Source organism: Emys orbicularis, chromosome 2 (genome assembly GCF_028017835.1).
Source record: "Emys orbicularis isolate rEmyOrb1 chromosome 2, rEmyOrb1.hap1, whole genome shotgun sequence".
NCBI classification, from domain to species: domain Eukaryota; kingdom Metazoa; phylum Chordata; order Testudines; family Emydidae; genus Emys; species Emys orbicularis.
This window is the reverse complement of record NC_088684.1, coordinates 99542426-99561021: the sequence shown is the minus strand read 5'-3', so window position 1 is coordinate 99561021 and position 18596 is coordinate 99542426.

Here is an 18596-nt window from a genome sequence, read left to right as displayed (position 1 = left end):
TGCACTCCCCACCTAATTCCTCAAACCTCTGTCTTCTTACAGGGTACAAGGCAAAGAAATCCAGTATTTTGGAGAAAAATATTTTCCCATGATTTATTTCACCATGTGTTATGTTCTAACATTTTTGTTTTACCTCATTACTTATGGAATTTCCTTTAATGCAATATTAGGTTACATGATTTATTAAACTGAAAGGGAATTCTAATCCGGTCATTATTACTATGCCTGATTGTATATTGATCATAGTACTGATTAAGTTTCCCCAGTTAGCACTTTGAAATTTGGTAGGTTCTTGTCCAAAGGTCAGGCCCAGTATTATCAGAATTACTGTTCAGTTCGGAGCCGTGATGTGCACGGTTGCAACACTCACTCTTAGGAAATCAGTTTATATTTATAATAGTTTTAGTAACAAATTCACAAACATTCCAACGCAGCAAGGCAGGTAGAGATAATACAGAATAAGCTAATCATCCATATACTTACACCATCCCTTGCAAAACAACCTGAAGTGGTAGTTACTATCTTCCTCATCTTCCCCGCTCACCATCATCACCATCACCAATAGTCATCATCCTGGCATTTCCCAAGAGCTACATCTCTCCCTCCCAAGGCACGCAGGCTGGAATACAACTTTTATAATGTGCTGATGTCACTATGTCTAATGCATATTCAGTAGGAGTTTCTCTCCTTTTTCTTATTTGTATTTCCTCACCCTATTAATGTTGGGGTGCCCTTCTCCCATAGTTTATTAATCCCTTTAATCTCAAGTTTATTAGCATATATGTCAGTTAGTTAGCATGGCATTCTTGTGGTCAGACATCTGTTGATGTCCCTGACTAAAAACATCCCAAGCTGGTATAAAACGAGCATCTTTTGATTACCTACTACCAGTTCAGTTATTACAACATTCTATCTTGTGATATCTTATGACCTAGGGATACTCTTGGTTAGCTGCTAATGCCAAGGCTTTTTGGGCCTTATCACTTAATTAATTTAGCTAAGCTATTGTCTAACAGGCCTTGAGGTTTGTAGGCTCATTGCATTATTACCTTGACTTATACCTGTGCCTCACCAAGGAAATACCTATGCCTATAGGTTCTACAGATGGGACAAGTGGCAGTTGCCAAAAACAACTTTTAATGGATCCCCATTTCATTATTACAGAGAACATCTGCAATAACAAATGTCACTTATCAATGACCCAGTCCTCTGTAGACACTTTTAGTAGTTTGAGGGTATCTCTTTCCTGGACATCTTTTTTTCTCAGACTTGGAGGCATCAGCCATAATGAATATAGTCCAATACTCACTCATATAGAACTCTTGAATGTAGGTCACTCACAGCTTATAAACCAACATTCTGGCCTTAGAATTCAAACACACTCTTTGCTAATACCATAGAGAGATTTTTGGAGAATAATTAATATGTGAATGAAGTTAAGATACAAAAAGGAAAAGAGCACTGAAAGGCTTAATATTTACTAACAGCTCTGATAACCCATCCCTAAGCATCACTCCTTTTTGGCCCTGAATAGATTGCATCCTTACATTCTTATAAAGCCTGTTTTCTTGAAATAGAGATAAACTCTATATCAGACTGGTGCCTTCAAAAAGGGAATATTTCTGAGTCTTTGATAAGAAAATCTTAGGGTGGTTTGCCTTTCTGACCAAATGGTTTCTAGGTTTGCACTCTACCATTTGCAGTAAATTTAAATTTGCAATTAAAGACTCCTGTCAAATATTCTATAGAAAGCATGAATCATAATAACTAAAGCTTATATACATCTTCCAAAACATAATATAAAATAAAATTAATATAGAATGTTAATCGAAAATAAATTATAAAGCTGCATTCCTGTGTCTGTGTAATCATATATGGAGGTAACAAACATGGTTTTATCTTTCTTGACAGTAAGGGGCTTGTCATGTTGACAGAAAGCAGAGACCTCCCAGGAATTCCCTTAATTAGCTTGAATACTTCATATAATTAAATAAGCAACTGAAATTTAAGTATGTATGCTATCATATTGTCCAAGCATCATGTGTATGAAAAAAAATAATTGTATCTCCTAAAAATTCAGTAAAGGCAACTTCAAGTTTGAAACAATCCTAATAATAAATTATAATAATTTTATCAGTGTTCCCATGCTTAAGTACATACTTAAGTATTCCGAATCACTCTGCATACTTGTACTGACGTACTTTAAATATTCTGTACTCAGTATTGTATTTGAGTACATTTTAAAGGTACCTTTAAAACATCAAGCTATTTCGTTGCAGAGGAAAGAGAAGAAGAGTCACAGGAGGCCAATGTGGCTGCACAAGGAGCTTTAAAGGATGGGCATGTCACCCAGGAACTATACATGGGAATTGCGTGAGCATGTAGGGACAAAATCAGGAAAGCCAAAGCAAAGAATGATTTACAGCTGGCAAGGAATGCTAGAGACAACAAGAAGAGGTTATTCAAATATGTCAGGCAAAAAAGAGAGATCAAGGACGATGTGGGTCTGCTGCTCAATGGGGAAGGTGAGCTGATGAGAAGATGACAGGAAGGCAGAGCTGCTCAATGCCTACTTTGCCTCAGTCTTCTCAAAAAAAGTAACATGTGACCGGATGACTCGTGAAGTTGCCATAAACAATAAAGGGGAAGGAATGCAGGTTGGGATAAGTAAAGAATACATCAGAGATTTTCTGACTAATTTGAATTCAAATCGGGGGGGCTGGATACTATTCACCTGAAGGAATTAGCTGAAGAAATCTCAGAGCCACTGGCAATAATATTTACAAACTCATGGATGAGAGGAGAGGTCCCGGAAGACTGGAGAAGGGCTAATATAATGCCCACCTTTAAAAAGAGGGAAAGGAGGGAACTATAGACCAGTCAGCCTGACTTTGATACCTGGAAGTTACTAGAGAAATGAATGAAACATTCAATTTGTAAATACCTGGAGGGTTAAGGGGCAATCAGTAGCAGCCGGTATGGATTTACCAAAAACAAATCATGCCAAACCACCTAATTTCCTTCTTTGGCAGGGTAACTGATTTAGTGGATGGGGGAATGTGGTGGACATAATATACCTGGACTTCAGCAAGGCTTTTAACACTGTCTCACATGACATTCTGTTAAGTAAACTGGAGAAATGTGGGCTCAACAGAACTACCACTAAGTGGATACATAATTGGTTAAACAACCACAGACAAAGAGTAACTATTAATGGAATGATATCAGATTGGAGAGAGTTCTCAAGTGGGGTTCCACAGGGACCTGTTCTGTGTAACATCTTTATTAATAACCTGGATCTAGGTATAGAGAACATACTGATCCAGTTTGCAGATGACACAAAGCTGGGGGGGTTGCCAATACTTTGGATGATAGAGCTAAAATTCAGAAGGATCTTGATAAATTGGAGAATGGGATTCTAGTCAACAAAATGAAATTCAACAAAGACATATGTAGTGTGCTACACTTAGGGAAGAAAAACCAAAAGTACAGATACAGATTGGGGGAAAACTGGCTTGGCAGCAGCACTGCTGAGAAGGTTCTGGGAGTTGTGGTGAATCACAACTTCAACAGGAGTCATCTGTTACAAAGAAAGGAAATACAATTTTAGGTTTCCTTAACACATGCAGGTCATGGGAAGTGATAGTACCACTCCTCATTGCTGGTTAGGCCTCAGCTGGAGTACTGTGCCCAGTTTTGGTCACCAATGTATAAAAAAGGATGTAGAGAAACTGGAAAGCATCCAGAGTTGAGCGACAAAGATGATCAAAGGGATGGAATGCAAGCCATATGAGCAAAGGCTGAAGGAACAGGGTATGTTTAGTTTGGAAAAGTGGAGCTTAAGGGAGGGATATGATAACGGTCTTCAGGTACTTGAAAGGCTGACGTAAAAAAGATGGAGAAAAGTTCTCTTTTGCAACAGAGGGCAGGACAAGAGGCAATGGGCTCAAACTACAGCACAGCAGTTTTAGATTAAATATCAGGAAACTTCCTAAGTGTAAGAACAGTAGGACAATGGAACAGACTGCCTCAGAAGGATGTGGAAAGTTCTTCACTGGAGGTTTTCAAAAGGAGGCTGGATAATTATCTGTCTTGGATGGTTTAGACACAACAAATCCTGCATCTCGGCAGGGGTTAGTTTAGATCAGGGGTTCTCAAAGCCGGTCCGCCACTTGTTCAGGGAAAGCCCCTGGCAGGCCGGGTCGGTTTGTTTACCTGCCGCATCTGCAGGTTCGGCCGATCATGGCTCCCACTGGCCGCGGTTCGCCACTCCAGGCCAATGGGGGCTGCGGGAAGGGTGGCCAACACATCCCTCGGCCCGCGCCGCTTCCCACAGCCCCCATTGGCCTGGAGTGGCGCGGGCCGAGGGATGTGTTGGCCACCCTTCCCGCAGCCTCCATTGGCCTGGAGCGGCGAACCGCGGCCAGTGGGAGCTGTGATCGGCCGAACCTGCGGATGCGGCAAGTAAACAAACCGGCCCGGCCCGCCAGGGGCTTCCCCTGAACAAGCGGTGGACCGGCTTTGAGAACTACTGGTTTAGATGACCCTTGCACTCCTTCTAACCCTATGATTCTACCTAAAGCATAAATAGCTTTTTTACCTGCAAGTACTTTTTCCAAATAGTTTTTTTTGTTTGTTTAAAACAAATCACATCCCTCCCAGCAGCCTGGACCCTGGTTGGCCCCCAGAACCCACTATCCTGGCTTGGGAGCTTTAGGACCTCAGTTCTGGCTACAAAGTTTTTGTTCTTTGTTTTTTTCTGTTGGCCCTGCTGTTGCACCAACCAGGAAGGATGGTGACCCTGCACTCTTCACTTCTGATGTGTCACCGCAATCAGCAGTTGGGAGGACGTTCAGCCCAGCCCAGCGGAGGGTTGTGTGTGTCAGTGATGGGGGTTGAGGGTAGAGACCAGGCAGATACATACCTCTGTGTCCTGCATTGAGAGAACAAGCTCTGGAGCTGCAACCCCTGAAGGGTGGGTTAAGAAATGTCTATCAGCCACTTGGCACGCTCCAGTGCTGAAGGGGCTGTTGGGATATTGGGGTCTAAGCATAATGTGTGTGTGTGTGTGTATAATATATATATATATATCTACACAAAAAGCAACAATGACATTTTATTCATATACAGAAATGAGCATGGAATAACAATGAAAAAACTCTTATCAATGTAAATAAAATTATAAAATTCCTTTTCATATATAGATTTAAAAATGAAATTATATAAATTATATAAAATTATACATTTCTCTTATACATTTCTCATATATATAAAATATGGATTTTTATAATTCACAGTTTTAAAAATGTGTGCATTGATATTCCATGCTTATTTCTGTATATGAATAAAATGTCATTGCTGCTTTTTTTTTTTCTTTCTTTCTCTTCCACTATGTGCTTATATTATTTAGGTAGTTATCCATATATTGACTAGATAAGTGCAGGGAATATGGGAATTGAAAGCACCTCTGCATATACAGAAGTACTATTTCCACAGCATACTTGTACTTATAAATACTTCTGTAATGGTGGATTTGACACTTACATTTGTCCTTTTTATCAGTACTTATGGCAACACTGAAATTTATTAATAACACATTTAGCATGTATACTGAGGCTTATCTCCCTCCATTTATATGCATCAAAAACTGTCAGTTTTTTTGCAGAATAGTTTTGATCATGGAGAACAGGAGTCTGAGTCTGGTTGAGGGGAGCTTCACAAAAGTATTGTTCGAGATCCATGCCAAAACATTAAGGCTCAGAGTCATTGGAAGGTCCCAGAAAAAGTATGGCTCAAAAGTCCCTGAGAGAGAACATTTAAAAAAAAATGTTCCAGTTTGGGAATGGGTAGTGGAATGCAATTAAAGACATGTTCTATTGTATTCAGGATAAGCCTGGAAATCAAGAGCCCCTGAGTTCTAATTCTGTCTCTGTCTCTGTCTCTGCATTAGCTCCACTGAGCAGTATTGCGAATTAATTAGATATTACTTGTAGAGTGCTTTGAACATGAAAGCATTCTGTAAGTTCTAGGTATTATTATTCGTCTTGTCCTGTAATAAGGATAATGCTCACGGTGTTGAAAGTATACTTGTATTAAATGGCTGCTCTGATTATCAACCACGTCAGGTTTGCTTTGGCTTTTAATCACTTGTGAAAGCCATTTATTGCAAAAATACTCTGATGCCATACAAATTATCCCTTAATTAATTCCAGTGCTTGCAACAATACTCAGTCAGCTATTTTTTGTTTTCAGTTTTACCATTAATAATTATAAATAACCATGGTCGTACCACATAGTCTGTAACTATGATGGAAGTGTTACCAAATAGTTAGAACAGGGGACTGGAATTCATGCTTCAGCATTCTGTTTCCAGGACAAATGTTTAGCCAGGCCTCTACCAAGCCTCCACTTGTGTCTATGAAAAAATATGTATTCACATTCCACATACATTTTGCACACACTTGCATGAACCCCTGAACAGTTCTTACATCTATGTGAGTGTACAAGGCGTATGTGTGTGCAATCTATAACACTAGTAGTGCTTGAAAGCATTAGAATTATTGAAAGAGGCATGCATGAGTCTGCAATTGAAAAGCTCAGGCATGTGTGTCAAAAACTTCAGGCACATGTATGTGGAGAATGTGGGCTGAAAATCCGGTGTTAATCTGTCTAACTCAGTTTTCCCTTTGGAAAAATGTGTGTGGAGGGGTGTGTGGGGGCGGGGGGAGGGAAATACCTTTTTTCACAGGGAAGTGTTGTGAGGTTAAAGACACAGCTGATTATAAATCAATGCAGCTTTGTTGAAGTCAATGGAACTAAGTCAATTTACACTAGCTGTGGCTCTGCCCCATACAATTTTGAAAAACACTTTAAATAGAAGGTGATAATCTTGAAGTGAATAACCTAATTTCTGCTACTAATTATTGGGTGGTAAGAAACTGATGACAGCCTTTGAAGCTAGGGGAGCCAAATGTGAATGGATTTTAGGGGAGAGTTCAGAGTGGAAGACTGTTTTTGTTGGGGGTGGTGGTGGAAGTTTGTTTTTTGTAATTCTTGCTTGGAGAATGGGGTGGGGGAGAAGACGAGAAAATATTAATTAAAAAAACTACCTCCCACTGCCACCCCAAGCAGCTTTTGGTGACTGTTACATCTGGATGCTCTGACATTCCATTCTGATGTTGGCAGGTTGTGGTTGTGGTGGTGGTGTTTGATTATTAATACAGCACCAAGAGCTAAGCTAAGCATTTCACAGACCAGAATGAAGTCAAGGTCCTTATTTCACAGAGTTATTAATCTAAATAAGCAGCTGACAGATGTGAAAATGGATGCAATGAGTGATTGAGTTCAGCACATAGCAGCTAGTGTCACAAAATTTGTTTGTAATTTGTGAAAGATCTTCTGTTTATTTTGTGCATGCGTCTCTGAAAGAAGGATTAGGGTCAATAAAGTAAATATTACAGGGGGCTTTAGAGATAATATGGGAATTCAGTGTATTTAAGGCTTAACATACAACAGTGAATGCTGACAGACAATGAGTTAAGGATGTGTGAATATGTGTACCTATATATAATCAGTTGCTTTGTTGTTAATAACAAGCACAGACAACAAGGCGCTGACCAATATGACATGTTTATGCAAATTCCTAACAGGGAAATTTGTGATTAACCTTCACTGCCTGTGAAAGCCTTGATATAAACACTGTGACAATTGAGTTGATTTATCTGCTTCTACTCTAGTGTTAACAAAGGGCCTGATCCAAAGCCTAAGGGAGTCAATAGAATGACTACCATTGACATCCTTGGACTTGGAAACAAGCCCAGGAGAGGGCAGTGCTTGAGTACCTTCAAGTTTGTTTCTCATCAGGTCACCTTATCATTAATTCTCACAGGTCTTAAACAATAATTTTGTCTGTTTCCAAAGAGAGATGCAAAGGTCTCATTTTTCACATAAAACAGAGTGATTATTCAAATTGGATACTGCAGCACTTTATTGCAGACCCTGATTATCTTTCATCTCATTAAAAAGCTGTTGAAAAATAATTTATGATTTAGTTTCTAACAGATGATGAAAAATTCATTTGAGCTAATGGCAGAATCAGATTATATTTTATTGCTCAATTTTTATTGGTCTTGATAAAGGGGCAGTAGATTAATTATATTTCCCTTTCACCATCTCAGTAACATGAAGAACTATCACTTCTAGGAAGGGAATTTATTTAGTTCAGAAAAGATTCTGTTCTGTTTTAATTACATTATTTCAGGGAATAAAAGAGTAGACATGGCCACTCTGTGTCTTGAGCGATTCATTTAGGAAAGCATGTCCAAGCTGGCTATGGAGAGAGGACTTCATGAAAGATGTGTTTTAAAGGTTAGGGTAGAACCTTGCAGCACTATTTGTTATTTCCTGTGCTCAGAAATGTTTAGCGAGAGAGAAGGAAAGAAGATTTAATGTAATTGTCAGGTCATTACAATAATCTGGGGCTGAATTATTTGTTCAACTGTAAATAAGAGGGGTTTTGTGGAGACTAAAATAGTTCATTGCACTGCAAAAAGTAGTTGTTTTGCCCCCACTTCCTTCTTTCCTGTTTTTTTAAGTGAAAGTTAGTGCTCGTGAAAGAAGTCAGACTGACACAGCACTGGAAACTAAAGGCTTAATTATCCACAGAAGAGGTACAGCATGTTGGAGTTCCTTACACAGCCTGGACTGCAACACCAATGCAAGTTCCTTTTCACTGAACCACCTGCTTTATCCTCTGATCTGGACTGAGCACCTCCAGGGATTAGAGGGTAGTTTAATCTCTGTACCTATTCAATCCTTGGCCTTTCTGGAGAAACTGCCAGGAAGGGAGCCAATTAGTGGCAATTTTTTTTTTTTTTTGTGAGATGTGCATATCTGTCCACCAGGAACTGGTCTGAGGCCATCAACTCCTGTGCCCTCAAACAGTCATTGTGACAATAACAATTTTCAGTCAGACCAAGCAGCACTATATATGTTTTGAACTAGTGACCTAGAGATGAAGGGCTCTCTGTGTATTTACCTGAGCCCCAAGTAATCTCCCCTGGTCTGTTTTCCTCCTCCTTGCTTGTGGTGCTCATTCTTGAAACTTAATCAAAGTGATAACTGCAGTTGCTTATGTTGAGAGGCAACCAAAGTTTCAGCACTTCAGGAATAGAAGATGGGGGTTTTCAACAGAAGTATATCAATACAAAATGAATGTATGAACACTATGACCCTCACAGTAAAGTTAACTATTTAACTGTTAATCGTTGTTTGTGACCCAGGTACTTTGGTGTGAGTTTTTATGTTTATTTATAATTTTGAGATAGATATATAGTATTGTGCATGCATATTATTTATATATATATATATATATATATATATATATATATATATATATATATATATATATGCACACAATATATAATATGCACACACAATACAATGCACAAAATATTTATATATGTTCAGGAACAGAGAGTTGGCAGATAATTTGCTAGCTTCTCAGTTTGGTTGCTTAGAAAAGGGAGATTAGATGCTGTTTGGTAGTTTACAAGGTCACTAGCATAAAATGGAAGTTTCTTCTGAACCGAATACTGCATGTAGAATGTGTGGTAGATTCCCCTCATCAGAAGATATGTGGACAATGTCTGATACTAAGGGTATGTCTACACTACGGAATTAGGTCGATTTTATAGAAATCGATTTTATACAGTCGATTGGGTATATCCACACTAAGCGCATTAAGTCGGCGGAGTGAGTCCTCACTACCGTGGCTAGCATCGACTTAAGGAGTGCTGCACTGTGGGTAGCTATCCCACAGTTCCCGCAGTCTCGGCCACCCAATGGAATTCTGGGTTAAGTTCCCAATGCCTGATGGGGCAAAAACATTGTCGCGGGTGGTTTTGGGTACATGTCGTCAGTTGCCCCTCCCTCCGTGAAAGCAACATCAGACAATCGTTTTGCGCCTTTTTTCCTGGGTTACCCGTGCAGACGCCATACCACGGCAAGCATGGAGCCCGCTCAGCTCACCATCACCACTGCTGTTGTGGGCAAGTCTACTGTGGGGGCTGCTGTGATCCAAGTATCAAGGGTAGTGACTCTGGGAAATGTGTGGGCATTTTTAGATTTTATGTGCATCATATTCCTGTCCTTTGTCACTGGTGAAGAAGTCTTGCAGCTGTACATTCCAGGCTTCCGTGTGACAGTTGTGTGTGTTTCTCCTTGAGGCAAACCCTCCCCCTTTGTTGATTTTAATTCCCTGTAAGCCAATCACCCTCCCACCTTTGAAATAAAGTAACTATTTTTTTGAAACCATGCATTCTTTATTTATTAATTTGTTAAAAATGAGATAACGGACAAGGTAGCTCGGGTGGGGTGGGGGAGGAGGGAAGGACAAGGCCACATTGCTTATTGTAGCCACACTAAAAATCAAACTGTTTGAATGACAGCCTTCTGTTGCTTGGACCATCCTCTGGAGTGAAATGGCTGGGTGCCCGGAGCCTCCATTCCCCCCCCTTCCCCCCCCCGCGTTCTTGGGTGTGTGGGTTAGGAGACTATGGAACATGGGGAGGAGGGTAGTCGGTTATACAGTGGATACAGCGGGGGTCTGTGCTCTTGTTGGCTTTCCTGCAGCTCCAACAGATGCTTCATCATGTCCGTTTGCTCCTCCATTAGCCTCAGCATTGCATCCTGCCTTCGCTCTTCACACTCACTTAATTCTTTCCTGGCCTTTGCCACTGAATGCTTCCATGCATTAAGCTGTGCCCTATCAGTGCAGGAGGACTACATGAGCTTGGAAAACATGTCATCGCGAGTTGTCAAGGCTGTATCCCCACTTTGAACTTTAGGGTACAAGTGTGGGGGCCTGCATGAGGACTTCTAAGCTTAACTACCAGCTTAGTTCTGGTCCGCTGCCACCATTCCCTTCCCTGGGAAGCTTTTAGAAACTTTTCACCAATTCCCTGGTGAATACAGATCCAAACTCCTTGGATCTTAAACAAGTAGAAATTGACCCTTTCCCCCTCCTTCCTTTCACCAACTCCTGGTGAATACAGATCCAAACCCCCTTGGATCTTAAAACAAGGAGAATCAATCAGGTTCTTAAAAAGAAAGCTTTTTATTAAAGAAAAAGGTAAAAATCATCTCTGTAAAATCAGTATGGAAAATAACTTTACAGGGTAATCAAACTTAAAGAGCTCAGAGGACCCCCCTCTGTCTTAGGTTCAAAGTACAGCAAACAAAGATAAACACTCTAGTAAAAGGTACATTTACAAGTTGAGAAAACAAAGTAAAACTAAGACGCCTTGCCTGGCTTTTTACTTACAAGTTTGAAATATGAGAGACTTGTTTAGAAAGATGGGGAGAACCTGGATTGATGTCTGGTCCCTCTCAGTCCCAAGAGCGAACAACCCCTTAAACAAAAAGCACAAACAAAAGCCTTTTCCCCCCCAAGATTTGAAAGTATCTTGTCCCCTTATTGGTCCTTTGGGTCAGGTGTCAGCCAGATTACCCGAGCTTCTTAACCCTTTACAGGTAAAAGGATTTTGGAGTCTCTGGCCAGGAGGGATTTTATAGTACTGTACACAGGAGAGCTGTTACCCTTCCCTTTATAGTTATGACATGCCACCCAAATCACAGATAGTGTTGGACGTTCGGTTCTACACTGGCTGTGATTTTTTCCTGGAGCTCTAGGAGAAAACAGAGTTAATAAGACACATGTACCTTTAGACATACTACTGATTATATAAAAACTAACAATATGTTTCATTCCAAGAACAATTGTTAACCAGTTAACTCTGGGAAACTTTCCTGGGAGAGTATATCAGCCACTTTGTTAGAAGCTCCCGAAATGTGTTGTATTTCAAAATCAAAATCTTGGAGAGCTAAACTCCACCGAAGAAGTTTTTTGTTATTTCCCTTGGCGGTATGAAGCCACTGTAGCGCAGCATGGTCTGTTTGTAGTTGGAACCGCCGTCCCCAAACATACGGGCGTAGCTTTTCCAGCGCGTACACAATGGCGTAGCATTCCTTTTCGCTGATTGACCAGTGGCTTTCCCTCTCAGACAGTTTCTTGCTCAGAAACACGACAGGATGGAATTCTTGATCCGGTCCTTCCTGCATTAAAACTGCTCCCACGCCTCGCTCGGACGCATCTGTGGTTACTAGGAACGGTTTGTCAAAGTCTAGGGCCCTTAGCACAGGGTCAGACATGAGTGTTGCCTTAAGCTGGTTAAAGGCCTTTTGACACTCATCAGTCCACTGAACTGCATTTGGCTGTTTCTTTCTGGTTAGGTCTGTCAGCGGGGCGGCGATTTGGCTGTAGTGTGGTACAAATCGCCTATAATATCCGGCCAAGCCTAAGAAGGATGGGACCTGTTTCTTTGACTTTGGAACCGGCCACTTTTGGATAGCATCCACTTTGGCCTGTAGGGGATTTATAGTTCCTTGACCCACCTGGTGCCCCAGGTACGTCACTCTGTTTTGGCCTATTTGACACTTTTTAGCCTTAACAGTTAGTCCTGCCTGTCGGATGCGCTCAAAGACTTTTTCCAGGTTCTCCAGGTGTTCTGTCCATGAATCAGAAAAAATGGCCACATCATCGAGGTAGGCATCTGCAGATTCTCCCAATCCCGCTAGGAGACCATCTACAAGTCTTTGGAAGGTGGCGGGTGCATTTCGCAACCCGAAAGGGAGTACATTGAATTCATACACCCCTGCCTGGGTGACGAAGGCTAACCTTTCCTTAGCGGGTTCATCTAGTGGTACTTGCCAGTACCCCTTGGTTAAGTCTAAAGTAGAGATGAATTGGGCATGTCCCAATTTCTCCAATAGCTCATCTGTGCGTGGCATTGGATAGTTGTCAGGACGAGTTACAGCATTTAGCTTACGGTAGTCCACGCAAAAGTGTATTTCCCCATCTGGTTTGGGAACTAGAACCACTGGAGATGTCCATGCACTGTTAGAGGGGCGGATTATACCCATCTGTAGCATGTCCTGGATCTCCCTTTGTATAGCAGTTTGGGCATGAGGTGACTCCCGGTAGGGTGGGGTTCTAATTGGGTGAGCATTACCTGTGTCAATGGAGTGGTATGCCCGTTCGGTCCGTCCTGGAGTGGCTGAGAAAATCGGTGCAAAGCTTGTGCACAGCTCCTTGATCTGCTGTCGCTGCAGACGTCCAAGGGTCGTGGAGAGGTTCACCTCTTCCACGCCACCATTCCTTTTTCCTTCGTAGTAGACACCTTCAGGCCACTCCGCGTCATCTGTTTCCTGGGCTGTAAACTGGCAAACATTTAATTCTCTGGAATAAAAGGGCTTAAGAGAATTAACATGGTATACCTTAGGCTTTATGTTGGAGGTGGGGGAGGCTATGAGATAGTTAACAGCTCCTAGGCGCTCCTGGACCGTGAATGGTCCTTCCCACGACGCTTCCATTTTATGGGCCTGGAGCGCCTTTAAGACCATGACTTGGTCTCCTACTTTGAAGGACCGTTCTCTGGAATGTTTATCATACCAGGCCTTTTGCTCTTCCTGAGCATCCTTTAGGTTTTCTTTAGCAAGGGCTAAAGAGTGTCGGAGGGTGCTTTGTAGGTTGCTTACAAAGTCTAGAATGTTAGTTCCTGGAGAAGGCGTAAACCCCTCCAATTGCTGCTTCACCAACTGTAATGGCCCCTTAACCTCACGGCCATACACAAGTTCAAATGGTGAAAACCCTAAACTGGGATGTGGTACAGCCCTGTAGGCAAAAAGCAACTGCTGCAACACTAGGTCCCAATCATTGGAGTGTTCATTTACTAATTTACGTATCATGGCCCCCAAAGTTCCATTAAACCTCTCCACCAGACCATTGGTTTGATGGTGATGAGGGGTGGCAACCAAGTGATTCACCCCATGAGCTTCCCACAGGTTTTTCATGGTCCCTGCCAGGAAATTAGTTCCCGAATCTGTAAGGATGTCGGAGGGCCACCCTACCCTGGCAAAAATGTCTGCTAATGCCTGGCACACACTTTTAGCCTTGGTGTTTCTTAAGGGTACAGCTTCCGGCCATCGGGTAGCAAAATCCATGAAAGTCAGTACGTACTGCTTTCCTCTGGGTGTCTTCTTTGGGAAAGGACCCAGAATATCCATAGCTACTCGCTGAAATGGGACCTCAATTATGGGTAGTGGCTGGAGAGGGGCTTTAACCTGGTCTTGGGGCTTTCCCACTCGTTGGCACACCTCACAAGACCGGACATAATTAGCAACGTCCTTGCCCATTCCCTCCCAGTGGAAGGACTTCCCCAACCGATCTTTGGTTCTGTTCACCCCAGAATGGCCACTGGGATGATCATGGGCTAAGCTCAAGAGCTTTACCCAATACTTAGTGGGAACTACCAACTGTCTTTGAGGATGCCAGTCTTCCTGGTGCCCACCAGAAAGAGTCTCCTTGTATAAAAGTCCTTGTTCTACAACAAACCGGGATCAGTTAGAAGAGCTGAGAGGTGGTGGGGTGCTCCGTGCCGCCGCCCAAGCTTTCTGAAGGCTGTCATCTGCTTCCTGCTCGGCCTGGAACTGTTCCCTTGATGCTGGAGACATCAGTTCCTCCTTGGACTGTGGACTGGGGCTTGGTCCCTCTGGAAGCGATGCAGGTGCTGGGGCTGTTTCCATTGACTGTGAACCGCTGTCCACTGGTGCACTATGTGGTATTTCAGGCTCTGGCTGAGCCTCTTGGGTAGGGTTATCTGCTGCTTCCACCAGTTCAGGCTCGCTGGTGCCCTCTGGCATTGGAGTTGTAGACGGGTTTGCAAGCGCTGGACTCAGTGCTGGCAATGGTTCTGGTGCTGGTTGCGTTGCCAGTTCCGGTTCTGGGACTGGCTTTGGCTGGGTCTCTGGGATTGGATCCACTACGGCTGTTGCAGTCGTTGGCGGGGGATCCGGTTCCACCACCTTTGTTTGGGTCTCCGGTAACACAGACGGGGCCCTGGTGGACGGCTCAGGAACAGGGATGGGGGTGAAAGCTTGCTTAGCCTGGCTGCGGGTGACTATTCCCACCCTCTTGGCTAGCTTCACATGGTTGGCCAAGTCTTCCCCCAGCAGCATGGGGATGGGATAATTGTCATAGACTGCAAAAGTCCACATTCCTGACCAGCCCTTGTACTGGACATGCAACTTGGCTGTAGGCAAGGTTACAGACTGTGACACGAAGGGTTGAATTGTCACTGTAGCCTCCGGGTTGATGAGTTTGGGGTCCACTAGGGATTGGTGGATAGTTGACACTTGTGCCCCAGTGTCCCTCCAAGCGATAACCTTCTTTCCGCCCACTCTCAAGGTTTCCCTTCGCTCGAGGGTATGAGAGAGGCATCTGGGTCTGGGGATCTTTGGTGTGATTGTGGTGTAATGAACTGTAATCGGTTGGGGTTCTTGGGGCAGTGAGCCTTTATATGTCCCAGTTCATTACATTTAAAACATCGCCCTACTAAGGTATCACCGGGGCGATGTTGGTTGGTGGAGACTGGTGGGTGGGGTGAGAAGGCGTCTGGGGTTTCCCTTGGGATGTGGGTGGGGCCTTGGGTTGTCCCCGGTGGTAAGGTTTTGTTTTGGCTTGCCCCTTCTGGTATTCGCTCCAACTGCTACTGTTTTTTTTCTTTTCTGGCACCTCCACCCATTTGGCTCCAATCTCCCCCCGCCTCGGTTACAGTTTTGGGCTTCCTATCTAGGATGTACCTTTCTATTTCCTCAGGAACACCCTCTAAAAACTGCTCCATTTTTACTAGGGAAAGCAGATCTTCCAGAGATTTAACATTTGCTCCTGATACCCAGGCATCACAATTTTTGTCAATGTGGTAGGCATTTCGGGTAAATGACACATCTGGTTTCCACCTTAGGGCTCTGAACCGCCGACGGGCATGCTCGGGTGTTAGCCCCATTCTGAGTCTGGCCTTGTTTTTAAAAAGTTCATAACTGTTCATGTGTTCCTTAGGCATTTCAGCCGCCACCTCTGCTAAGGGTCCACTGAGCTGCGGCCTCAGCTCTACCATGTACTGGGTTGGAGTGATGCTGTATGCAAGGCAGGCCCTTTCAAAATTTTCTAAGAAGGCCTCAGTATCATCGCCTGCCTTGTAGGTGGGGAATTTCCTGGGATGGGAAGTGGTACCTGGAGAGGAGTTGCTAGGATGGTCTGATGCATCCTGCTTAGCCCTTGCTACTTCCAGTTCATGCTTCCTTTCTTTTTCTCTCGCCTCCTCTTTGGCTTTTTCCAGCTCCATCTCTCTCTTGTGGGCCTCCTCTTTGGCTTTCTCTTCTCTTTCATGGGCCTCCTCTTTGGCTTTCTCTTCTCTTTCATGGGCCTCCTCTTTGGGTTTTTCCAGCTCCATCTCTCTTTTGTGGGCCTCCTCTTTGGCTTTCTCTTCTCTTTCATTCTGCTCTGTTTCAAGTTTTTTAATTTGAAGCAGTCTCTGATGTTTTCTTTCATTTTCTTCTGCTTCTAGTTTGGCCAGTTCTATTTTGTTAGCTACTTCTTTGGTAGTCATTTTCCTGTTTTCTTGTGCTGGGTCACACCCCTCTGCAGTTGATTGAAACTGGGATGTACTCAGCTCTGGCTGCTGCTGAGTTAACAGAGACTTTCTAACTAGCTACTCACGAGGATGTAAAAAGAAAAAAAAACAATTCAGCTTGTAACTTCCTTTTACTAGTCAAAGTTTGCTCACTTTGAACCCTTCTCTTAACAAAGGCTCTTGTTAAAAAAACTTAACACCTCTGCCTTCAGGCAAGGAGAGATAAGATATGCATCTACATTCAGCTCTGCTTTCCAAGCAGCTAGAAGGAAAAAAAAATCTTACTGGCTTTTGGGTTTAAAACGATCTCCACCGCTCTGCCACCATGTCAGGGCTGTATCCCCACTTTGAACTTTAGGGTACAAGTGTGGGGGCCTGCATGAGGACTTCTAAGCTTAACTACCAGCTTAGTTCTGGTCCGCTGCCACCATTCCCTTCCCTGGGAAGCTTTTAGAAACTTTTCACCAATTCCCTGGTGAATACAGATCCAAACTCCTTGGATCTTAAACAAGGAGAAATTGACCCTTTCCCCCTCCTTCCTTTCACCAACTCCTGGTGAATACAGATCCAAACCCCCTTGGATCTTAAAACAAGGAGAATCAATCAGGTTCTTAAAAAGAAGGCTTTTAATTAAAGAAAAAGGTAAAAAATCATCTCTGTAAAATCAGTATGGAAAATAACTTTACAGGGTAATCAAACTTAAAGAGCTCAGAGGACCCCCCTCTGTCTTAGGTTCAAAGTACAGCAAACAAAGATAAACACTCTAGTAAAAGGTACATTTACAAGTTGAATTACAATAAAATTTCTCGATACTTTAAATGACTGCTTCATGGAGCAGCTGGTACGGGAACCCACAAGGGGAGAGGCGACTCTAGATTTAATCCTGAGTGGAGCGCAGGAGCTGGTCCAAGAGGTAACTATAGCGGGACCGCTTGGAAATAGTGACCATAATACAATAGCATTCAACATCCCTGTGGTGGGAAGAACACCTCAACTGCCCAACACTGTGGCCTTTAATTTCAAAACGGGGAACTATACAAAAATGAGGGGGTTAGTTAGACAAAAGTTAAAAGGTTCAGTGACTAAAGTGAAATCCCTGCAAGTTGCGTGGGCCCTTTTTAAAGACACCATAATAGAGGCTCAACTTCAATGTATACCCCAAATTAAGAAAAACAGTAAAAGAACTAAAAAAGAGCCACCGTGGCTTAACAACCATGTAAAAGAAGCAGTGAGAGATAAAAAGACTTCCTTTAAAAAGTGGAAGTCAAATCCTAGTGAGGCAAATAGAAAGGAGCACAAACACTGCCAACTTAAGTGCAAGAGTGTAATAAGAAAAGCCAAAGAGGAGTTTGAAGAACGGCTAGCCAAAAACTCCAAAGGTAATAACAAAATGTTTTTTAAGTACATCAGAAGCAGGAAGCCTGCTAAACAACCAGTGGGGCCCCTTGACGATGAAAATACAAAAGGAGCGCTTAAAGATGATAAAGTCATTGCGGAGAAACTAAATGGATTCTTTGCTTCAGTCTTCACGGCTGAGGATGTTAGGGAGATTCCCAAACCTGAGCTGGCTTTTGTAGGTGACAAATCTGAGGAACTGTCACAGATTGAAGTATCACTAGAGGAGGTTTTGGAATTAATTGATAAACTCAACATTAACAAGTCACCGGGACCAGATGGCATTCACCCAAGAGTTCTGAAAGAACTCAAATGTGAAGTTGCGGAACTATTAACTAAGGTTTGTAACCTGTCCTTTAAATCGGCTTCGGTACCCAATGACTGGAAGTTAGCTAATGTAACGCCAATATTTAAAAAGGGCTCTAGGGGTGATCCCGGCAATTACAGACCGGTAAGTCTAACGTCGGTACCGGGCAAATTAGTTGAAACAATAGTAAAGAACAAAATTGTCAGACACATAGAAAAACATAAACTCTTGAGCAATAGTCAACATGGTTTCTGTAAAGGGAAATCGTGTCTTACTAATCTATTAGAGTTCTTTGAAGGGGTCAACAAACATGTGGACAAGGGGGATCCGGTGGACATAGTGTACTTAGATTTCCAGAAAGCCTT